The 11,150-nt window shown below is 35.3% G+C and overlaps 1 pseudogene; it reads right to left on the bottom strand.

Moving 5' to 3' along the window:
* Positions 1 to 1,827: 1,827 nt before the first annotated feature.
* LOC123946320 lies at positions 1,828 to 10,809 on the bottom strand (annotated as a pseudogene).
* Between the last annotated feature and the right edge of the window lie 341 nt (positions 10,810 to 11,150).

Genomic DNA, 11,150 nt, shown 5'->3' with positions numbered 1-11,150 from the left:
CAGTCAAATATTTCCTCGAATCTCACCTTTATTTAAAAACTTACATTTTATGGGGAACCCAGGTGGCTCAGTTGGTTAAGGTCTGCCTTCAACTCAGGTCATGATCTCAGGGTGTGGAATTGAGCCCCAGGGCAGACTCCATGCTCAGTGGGCAGTCTGCTTCTCCCTCTCCTGGTGCCCCTTGCCTCACTTGCATGCGGGCACACACACCCTCTCTCTCTCTCTCAAATAAATAAATAAAATCTTTTTTAAAAATTAAAATTAAAATTAACATTTTAGGGGTGCCTGGATGGCTGAGTGGGTTAAGCCTCTGCCTTCGGCTTAGATCATAGTCTCAGGATCCTGGGATGGAGCCCCGCATCAGTATCTCTGCTCAGCAGGAAGCTTGCCTGCCTCTCTGCCTACTTGTGATCTCTCTCTCTCTGTGTCAAATAAATAAACAAAATCTTTAAAAAAAATTTACATTGTATTTTGGGATAATTTTATTTTTACAGAAAACTTCCAAAGATAATATGTAGAGTTCCTGTATATCCCTCCGTTAATTTCAGTTTTCCCTGATATTATCATTTTATAGTACCCTGTAGTGTATTTGTCAAAACTGAAAACCAATATTGGCACATTATCAACTAAACTCCACACGTTTTGGATTTCCACTAAGGTCTTTTTTTTTGTTTGTTTGTTTGTTTGGAAGATCCTATTCATTATATCATAATGCATGTAGTTGTGTCCCCTTACTTTCTTCTTGTATGATAGTTTCTCACTCTGTCTTTATTTTTCACGATTTTCACAGTTTGGGAGAGGACTCGTCAGATAATTCACAGAATGAACTTTAAGTTAGAGTTCTTTTTTTCTCATGATTGGACTGTGATTATGGGTTTTTGGAAAAAATATCACAGTGGTGACATGCTCTTTTCATCACATTATATTAGGAGATAAATGATATCTGCATGACCTAACTGAGGATGCTATCCTTGATCGCTTGGTTAGGGTAGTGTTTGGCAAGTTTCTCTATTGTATAATTATAACTTTTCTCTTTCTGTATTCTATTACTTGGACATAAATCACTAAGTTGAGCCCACCCTCAAGAGACAGTGGGATTAAGTTCCATCTACAAGAGGGTGTATCTAATATACATTAGAATTCTGTAAAGAAGATTTTTTTCATTCTTCTGTATTTATGTAATCATCCATTTACATCAATGGATATTTATATATATCATCCATTTATATCATATGACCTTATGAATATTTATTTTATATATTTGGGTTATAATTCAGTACTATGCTACTTATTGTATTGCTCAAATTGTTCCAGCTTAGGCCATTGAGAGTCCTTTAATGTTGGCTCCTGTATCCCTTTGACCAGCCCCAGCTTTTTGTTTTTTTTCTGCACCTAAGTTCCTGGTCCTACAAGATGCTCCAGGATTACCTTGCACTTTCACTATCCCAGTCCTAAAATCAGCCATTTACTTAAGGATCCTTGGTTCCTTTCATAGGAGAATGGTATATAGAAGCTGAGATCTTGACACCAGGTGTGTTTTTTTCTACTGGGGCAAATCTCATCATTTCATTTTACTTATTTACTTTCTAACTTAAAACTATGTGTGGATTAGGCTCTCTTTTTGCTTGTTATCTCATCGTTTTAATGAGACTATCCTGACTACCCAATTTCATGGTGAAATCTTCCTCTCCCCAACCTCCATTACAAATTCCCATTATCTTTTTTTTTTTAAATAAATGTCTATTTTAATGTTTTTCACAATAGAATAAATGCTTCTCTTGATGACTGCAGATATTGTAAGGCTGTTTGGTACTATTCAGAACCACCTCAGTAATGGTCGTCTTCCTGATTGGTGTGTAGTCTTTGGTAATTATAAGGAATTACTTGTCTGAAACTGCTGTCAAACCAGCAGGACTGCATTTGTGCATCCATCATGTTCAGGATTGTTGGTAACCTGGGCCTATTTTCCCCAAATAACTTTACCTCCTTGTGTCACAAGGCCCAACTCACTCACAATCACCTCAATTACAGTACCTTTGTAATAACACCCAAAGTTGTATATAGTGGGGGTGAAAGATTTTTTTTTTTTTTTTTTAAACACCAAGTATTGGCAGGCAAAAGGTGGCTTTCAATTCAGGATATGTTACATGGGCCTTTTTGAAACGTAAGTCCATTGGCTTAATGAATGTTTCATATTGAGGTGGTTTTCGAGTAAAGCCGTCTCCAACAATGCAGACTTTAGTGACCATTCTCTTCCATGCGTTCTTCTTTTTCTTTCCTGTTCTTAATACTTCTGTTTCTCCCTGGGCACGAACTTTGGGTAAAGGAATTTCCCATTTTCCCACTTTCTCTTTTCCTTTTTGTTTAATCATATTGGAAAGTACTTTAGCTCGGGACGGTCCCTCCCTGTCCAGTAGGTACAGAGGTACTGCTTCTTGTGGAGTCTTTTCATCATTCTTTTGTTTGGTGTTTTTCTTTTCATGCATCTTGATAGTCTTTTTCATTTGTATTTATTTTCTCAGCATGGTGCTGTTTATGGTAGAGCTTAGCTTTCAGACCAATCATCTTTTTTGCCTTCTTTGAATGTTCATGAGCCTCTCGACCTTCTTTCTTCCTCTTTTTCTCATGGTAATCCAAACAACAGCCATAGCGCTTTCAGTGTAATTCAATATATTCATTTTGTGGCACAGTGAGGGCTGCAGAGCCTTCTGGTGCAGCTGTCGGGGAGCAAAGAAGCTCTCAATTTTCGTATCTCTCAGACCCATGAGCTAACTCCATGCAAGCCACAGCAGGAAAAAGATTCCCATTATCTTTTTATAGTGTTTCCTCTTTCATAGCACATTCAAAAATGTTATAGAATTGGGGCACCTGGGTGGCAGAGTTAAGTGCTGACTCTAGGTTTCAGCTCAGGTCCTGATATCGGGGTCATGAGATCAAGCCCCTAGTCAGGTTCTATGCTCAGTGCTGCTTAAGACTCTTTCTCTGCCTCTGCCCCTCCCCTTTCTCTAAAGTAAATATTTTTAAAAATTATAGATTTTACTTATATTTTTCTGAGTAGATCTTTTCTTTCTTTGGTTTTTTTTTTTTTTTTTTTTTCCTAAAGACTTTGTTTGTCAAAGAGAGAAAAAGAGGGACGCCTGGGTGGCTAGTGGTTAAAGCCTTTGCCTTCGGCTCAGGTCATGATCCCGGGTCCTGGGATCGAGCCCCACATCGGGCTCTCTGCTCGGCTGGGAGCCTTCTTCCCTTCCTATCTCTCTGCCTGCCTCTCTGCCTACTTGTGATCTCTGTCTGTCAAATAAATAAATAAAAATCTTTAAAAAAGAGAGAGAGAAAAAGAGAGAGCACACAAGCAGGGAGAGAGGTAGGCAGAGGGAGAAGCAGGTTCCCCACTGAGCAAGGAGCCCTATGAAAAACTTGATCCCAGGACCCTGGAATCACGAGTGGAGCTAAAGGCAGATGCTTAACTAACTGAGCCATCCAGGTGTACCCTGAGTAGTTTTAATGTCTGTTTTCTCCTGCCCCTAAAATTTAAGTTTTATGAAAGCAGGGATTTTTACTTTGACCATTACTGTATGTATAGCATACAGAGCAATACCTAACACAAAGGCGGGAGTCAAAAATATTTGTTGAAAAGGTATGGATATTTGCAAGAAAAATTTAAGATCCAAATACATTTAGCTTTCATGTCATCAAACATTAAATATCTCAAATTATGTTTAAATGTAAAATAGAGCAATTTAGGCAATTCTTTTAATAGGATTGGAAAAATACAAGAAAATCAGGAAACTGTACTGTTGATTATTTATTAAAGGCCACAAACTTAGTGTATTTACATGTTAAGATGTAGATAATTGTACCTAAACATGTAAATAATTTATCTTTAGTGGAAGTTTATTTTTATCAGATAAGACATACTCATTTAGTATCTAATATTGCAATCAAAACCTAATTTTCATTCATTAAACTGTCTGTAAATATAAGGTCATCAAATACTGTCAACTAATTTTACCATCTTATTGTTCTGTAATTAAATAATGAGTTGAATAAAACATTTGGCATATGCTCATTTCATGGTTGCATAAAAGTCATAGTTTTAACCTTTGAAACTACACTGCAACCAATTTGCTGCATTAAATGAGCATTAGCAAAATAGCAATAGTTAAGGGCTTATCTGATCCTGATTCAGTTAGAACAAAAAGAGACAAGAAATAAAGTTTAAGTGAAAACTTTATACTCTTGAAAAAAATCATTTGCTATAGAAGTGATTGTGAAAACTTATGCATCAATTTGATAGTGCATGGAATTTAAATGTGCTTTAAATATGAGTTTATGCAAAATGATGCAATTATAGTCTAAAATTTGAATAGGAATCTATATCAATGTTCCTAAACTGTGATTCACAGTTTCTCATCTACTACTGCTTCAAATACCTGAAAGCAGACTTTGGTGATTCAAACCCTATTATGAATACCAAACACAAAAAGGGAGAAAAAGTAATGCTATTTTAGAAACATAACTCTAGAGTAAAAAGAAAATGTTAAATAAAAAACAAAACAGAGACTATAAATTTAACTGGAGAAAAAAAAAACCTTGATCCTTTCAATATATTGATATATTCACAAGACGCCTTGTCATAAATAATGTCCTAGCCACGCAGTAAATTATACAATATTTTCTTGACAATTAAGTTTACTGGTAATATCTTAACAGTATTTAAGAAAGATAATGCTTTCTCTCTACTGTCTTTTTCCTTCCTTCTCACAAAAACATTCACATTCATCTTCATAGTCATCCACAAACACACCCACACTCACAAACACATACACTCATGAATTGCACTTTTAGGCATTAGGAAGGATGCCAGATGAAATGGTTTTCAGTCTAACCATGTCAATCTAAATATTTATAAGAAGTAATCATTTATATACAAAGTAGGTATTTACAAATGATAATTTTTATCTATTAAAATACATGCTGATAACAGTATTACAGTAGTATATAAAATTTTGAGGAAAAGATCAGTAAAATCAATTAATATTGATCAATATTGATCAATAATCAGGAATATTGGCATGTTTTACCCTTAGAGCTACTACATATAATGCAAAATAAGCTGTATTCTTAAGGAATGTAATTTTATCAGTTGATTGGTAAAAAAAATCATATGTATGAAAAAAAATTGTTCAGAGATATAACCAGCACTGTGCTGGAGTCAGCTTATGAGAGCTGAATGTTTCTGTTACTTCCCATCTCTATGTTCCATCTTTCCTGACATGTTGGTAGTTAGAAATCAACCATGGTTGCAGTATTTATACAATGAAAATTGGAAAGCACTGTACATTAAAATGTTGTTTATGTGTGTGTGTGTTTTGGTTTATTTTTTATTAAAGATTTTATTTATTTATTTAACAGACAGAGGTCACAAGTAGGCACAGAGGCAGGCAGAGAGAGAGGGGGAAGCAGGTTCCCCACTGAGCCCAACACAGGGCTCCATCCCAGGAACCTGAGATCATGGCCTGAGCCAAAGGCAGAGGCTTAACCTACTGAGCCACCCAGGTGCCCCTATGTGTATGTGTTTGAATAACTGATTATTAAATTAGCCAGCAAATCCCTGAATATCATCTAATCCTTGCACATTTAGCAACACAGTCATTTGGTTTTCTGTTTTGAAATTACACATTTCTTTCTTTCTTTAAATATATTATTTTTCTCTTGTAATTATAGAAGTCATTGATTAAAAAGTGTGATTATTAGTAAAGAATTACTTTTTTGATTTTCATAGCATGAAAGAAATAATGAAGAATAGCTTCAAAATATATTTTACTGTTCGAATATTCAAGTTTGAATTAATATTTTAGGAGTCATGGTTTTCATTAAACTGAAAATGCTCTTTTAAAATTTTCTAGTCACTCTTTTTTTTTTAAGATTTTATTTATTTATTGACACAGAGAGAAATCTCAAGTAGGCAGAGAGGGGGGAGGCAGGGTCCCACTGAGCAGAGAGCCCAATGAGGGGTTCAATCCCAGGACCCTGAAATCATGAACTAAACCAAAGGCAGAGGCTTTAACCCACTGAGCCACCCAGGTGCCCCTCAGGTCACTCTTTTTCATCTTTCAGTGAATTTAGAAATGTCAAAATTGATCTGCTTCATCAATTTCCCCATTTAGATAACTTTTAAAAGACCAAAACCAAAACAAAACAAACAGATGAAACTCTTGGTTAGATTAGATTATGATTGAGATGCCCATCTTAAACCTTGTGAAAAAAAGTTGAGGTAATAAATAAACAAAAAGGTGTTTAGCAAGTCAATATTTTCTCTCTGGGGACATAGTTCTTTATCAACTAGTCAGAGAACCTTCTGTCTTTATGTTAGTTTTGAGTTCGGCAACATCTGTGCTGTTTTTCTTCCATGACCTAAGGAGCTACAAAACGTGGTCTCATGTATACCATTGTTCCCTGGAGTAAAGCTGGAGACTACATAATGAGGCCGGTAAGCCACAAGAATATATTTAGTTGTATTTACTTCTAGGATGTATGTAGACTTTTAGAGTAGTAATTTGCATCCCTAAATCAAGAAAATTTTAAAAAGAAAAGCTGCTTTTTTGGTACTATTGTTGTTATCATTGTTGCTCAGAAATGTAGGGTATTGTGTTACAAGGAAAATCTTTTTTATGGTAAAAATTCTTTTTTTTTTTTTTTAATTAGCTCTTAAAGTGCATCGAATAGATCTGTATTCATTTTTACACAAATTTTCCCCAACTCTCACAGGGAAGACAAAAAAGGAGATAATATTTTAGGGAGGGTATTGGTTGATTCACATTCTTTCTAGGACGTGAAGTTTATGATTAATATATGACAACTTGAAAATAGGATGCAGTTCCACTAGACTAATCCATTGAAGACAGAATTTCACCATAAATACAGTCAGTCAACCCTCTGTATTCACAGATTCTGTTTTTTCAAATTTGCCTACTCAGTAAAATGTATTTGTCATCTCCAAATGAAAATTCATGACACTTTGATAGTCATTTATAGACATAAGTAGAGAAGCAAAAAATTTGAGTTACCTCACTCACGTGTTCGCAGCTAAGGTTTTTCTCTTCTTCTTTCATTTTTTTTTTTTTTTTCAAAATTTTTTGGTTTCCTGCTACATTGTAAATTAGTGTTCTTTCTGTGGTCTATTTCATGCTACACTTTTAAATTTTTGTGCTTTCTGTTGGTGGTTTTACTGTTTAAAATGGCACCCATGCATAGTGTTGTAGTGGGTTTCCTGTTCCTAAGTTCAAGCAGGCTGTGACGTGCCTTAGGGAAAAAATACGTGTGTCAGATAAGCTTCCGTTAGGTAGGAGTTACAGTGCAGTTGACTTCTACTGAGTTCACTGAGTTCAATATTAATGAATTAATGCTGTGTTAAGTAAATGCATAAAACAAGTCACCTAATGATCAATTTCTGAAAATGTGACCAGAGACTCACAGGAACTTAACCCCTGTATTTTTCCTAGGAGAAATGATTCAGTACTAATTAACTGAGCATTTGTAGTCACGATACAGAATATAACTATGATAAATTATAAGAATTGACTGTATCTAGAAGTAATTAATGTAGTGAGATAGAATGTCATACTTAAAAGAAATTTTGTAGAGAACTGTTAATTTTCACTAAAGCTTTTATTAACAGTAGGTGATACTCTTCATTTGAACAAAAGAGATATTCATAATCACAATTTTAAAAGTAATAATAATAATATAAATTGTAAAGCCACCTTAAAATTGTCAATTTGATAACTATTTGTTGGCCAAAGCATCCTAGAAGTTTGGCTCCTTTTGGGAGCAATTGTTTTTGATAATCAATCATAGTTTTGTATACTCTAGTTGATAAAGACATTCAATTATTAAGATTACTCAACTCAGTTAAAAACTATAATACGTAGAAAAATGAGGAGGGGCACCTGGGTGGCTCAGTGGGTTAAGCCTCTGTCTTCAGCTCAGGTCATGATCCCAGGGTCCTGGGATTGAGCCCTGCATCGGGCTCTCTGCCCAGCAGGGAGCCTGATTCCCCCTCTCTCTCTGCCTGCTTCTTTGCCTACTTGTGATCTCTCTCTCTGTCAAATAAATAAATAAAATCTTAAAAAAAAAAAGGAAAATGGCTAATAGGATCTAAATATTTAGATCATCTGTATTTGAAATATAAACTTTTACAATTTATATATATATCAAAAAGTTATTATCTTTATAATATTAAACTATATAATTTAATAAGGAGGAGAAAAATAGCTATCATATACTGAGTACTTGTTATGAAGGAGATGCTTTCTCTTGCTCTTTATATATATATTATTCCATTTTGCCCAGTAATCACTGTATTAAGTAAATTGTATTAGTATCCCAATTATACATTTAAGACTACTAACAAGTCCAATGTCACTCAACTGGTAAGGAAGAGACTCAAATTTATAAGTGGGTAGTCATAACTCCACAGCCAGGAAATAAAGACGTAACACAGATAACACCTTTTATCTGATGAGATTTTATCAGTATGTGAAAGTCCCATCATAAAGTGAAAGTCTCAAATCTGTTCTCCATCTATGACATCTAATATATACATATATATAAATATATATATATGGTTTTATGATGTTCATTCTCAATAAAAAATCCCTATTTCAACCCAACAAAGAAAAGCAACAAAATAATTATTTCCTGTCCATTCTCACCAATAGATCCCCCTTTAGGATATTTGCAATTTGAAATGTTTCCGTACACCAACATTCAATACTATTAATTAAGAAAGAGAGTGGTCATAAATATAATTAAATATGAACTGGACTGAAAGTATAAGATATTTCAAAATAAAATTTGTCATATACTTTTTAAGGAAAATAGTTCTCTAGATTGTTGGAATGGCTATTTAATAAACAATTTAAAGAAACATAATAGTAACAGCTCCAGAAAAAAACTCCTCATGAATTTGGCACACATATGGGCACCTTTATATTAAGCAAAACTGACGACAAAAAACAAGCTTTTTTGGAACATAATCACCAAAGCTACAGCATCCAGATGTTGTACTCTATTCTTGATGAAATTCTCAGATAAATTTGGTTATGTTTTTCTGTTTGTTTAATATGCTCTATACATCATTTTAATAAAGTTATCATTATTCTTGTTTTTTCTTGTTGCAAGGAAGTGTGAGATTTCTCCCTCATTTTATTTGAGGCAGGATTTTCACATAACCTCAACACTACTGGGGAATCTTTCCAATTTTTTCAAAGAAATAGATTTTTGACACTCTCTTTTATCAATTCAGTGGGACCTTTAGCTCAGATATTACTGCAGTTCTTTTAGTTCCGTTAAAATCATTCGGAGAAGACCAAGCCAGATGATCAAATGCAGTTCTTCCTAAGGGCATCACAGTAAACAAATTTATTTGTTTTGGGATTTGTAACTAGTAGCAGTCTCTGTTTATAAATACAGATTATGCCACAGGTATTAGTGACAGTCTGTCACACCATATCACACAGTTGCCACTGAATAATTTTAAGGTGTCTGATTCTCATTCTTTCTGTGACTGTTTTATAAGCTGAAGATGATCATCTTTGCTACACTGAAATAAAATTCACAGAAAACATGAATTCTATCCACCCCTTGGTCATGTCCGTCTCTGTTTAGTCATGGGCATCCGAAATGACATCAAGGGCAGAAATTTCTTTTCACCTTCAGAGAAAACACATTTAATCTGATTTCATCTGTTCCCTTCCTTTTTTTTTTTTTTTTTTTTTTTTGTTCCCTATAGTAGAAGAATCTGTCTTAAAACACTAACCAATTTATTACCTTCTGTAAAGTTTTGTGGTGAACTAGGCAGAGCTGAAATCAATGGAAAGTCTTTCCTGCAAGGCTTTTTAGGGTTTGATTCTCCTCCCATGGAATTTGCCAGGAAATCTCAATTATAGTTTGAGCTTTGCTGGAGGGTATGACTCCCTGTGGGGAGCGTCTCTTACAACAGGGATGAAGACCCTCCCTGCTGGACTGGTTCTGGAGTAACTCAGAGGAAAAAGAGACAACACGGTCTCAGGAGCCTCTGTCCAGATACACGGAAGAGGGATTTAGCAGCCACTGCCAGGTCTTAATTAGAAACAGGTGCGCTGAATCCTTCACCAACAGCTCAATTTCTGTCCTTCTTTATGTTTTAGTGGTGTGTTCATGTTTGACAATTCGACCAAAAAATGCAGATATCTGACTATAATAGAAGGGAGTATGAAGTCAGGGAAAAAGGTGATTCTAGGAAATAAATCCTAGGATTCAAAACCACATATAATGGAGTTGCTTTTTGAGTTCATATAAGATATTAATTTGTAAGACAGAAATAAATTACCCATAATTGTACTAAATAAGCAGACGTCCTAGACAATGAACACATTCAAGTCTGAAGTAGTCATTAGCAAAACTCATGGAAAGAAGATACAGATGTGTGTAGTTGTTCTCAGACACTGAGGAAGACATGGTTATGTAAAAGAGTGCTTACGCATGTGGACTCAGGGGGCAGGTGGCCTGAGTGCAAATCCTAATCCTCTCCGTGCTACCTGTGTGATCTTGGACGTGTCACTTCACCATCGGGGTCTCAGAGTTGTCATTTGCAAACTTGGAAATATGCTAACGCTTGTCTCGTGGAATTGTTGTGAGGATTAACTGAGTTTTCACAGACCTGAAGTGCTCAGAACACTTCCTGGCAATAAGGTAAGTGTGATGTGCGTTACCTATTCTTTTTGTTGTTGTTACTAACTTTATCTTGGATATTAATGTATCAGCCATCATGGCCTTGTTGAACACTTCCTCTTAGAAACATTTACTTTCTGGGCTCCTGGAGGGCTCCGTGGGTTGAGCATCTGCCTTCCACTCAGGTCATTCTCTCAGGGTCTTGATATCGGCCTGCGCCCCATGTCAGGCTCCTTGCCCAGCAGGAGGCCCGCTTGTCTCTCTCCCTCTGCCCATTCCCCTTGCTTGTGCTCTGTCTCTCGGACAAATAAATAAAATCTTTAAATAAAAGAAAGAAAGAAACATTTATTTTCACTTGATGTCCAAACCACCGCATTTCTTTATTTTCCTAATACACTGTTCTTTTTCTGTATCCTTTGTTGGTCTTTTTCCATCCA

The sequence above is a fragment of the Meles meles genome, chromosome 7 (genome assembly GCF_922984935.1).
Source record: "Meles meles chromosome 7, mMelMel3.1 paternal haplotype, whole genome shotgun sequence".
Taxonomy (NCBI): domain Eukaryota; kingdom Metazoa; phylum Chordata; class Mammalia; order Carnivora; family Mustelidae; genus Meles; species Meles meles.
This window is presented reverse-complemented; position numbering and strand designations above follow the sequence as displayed.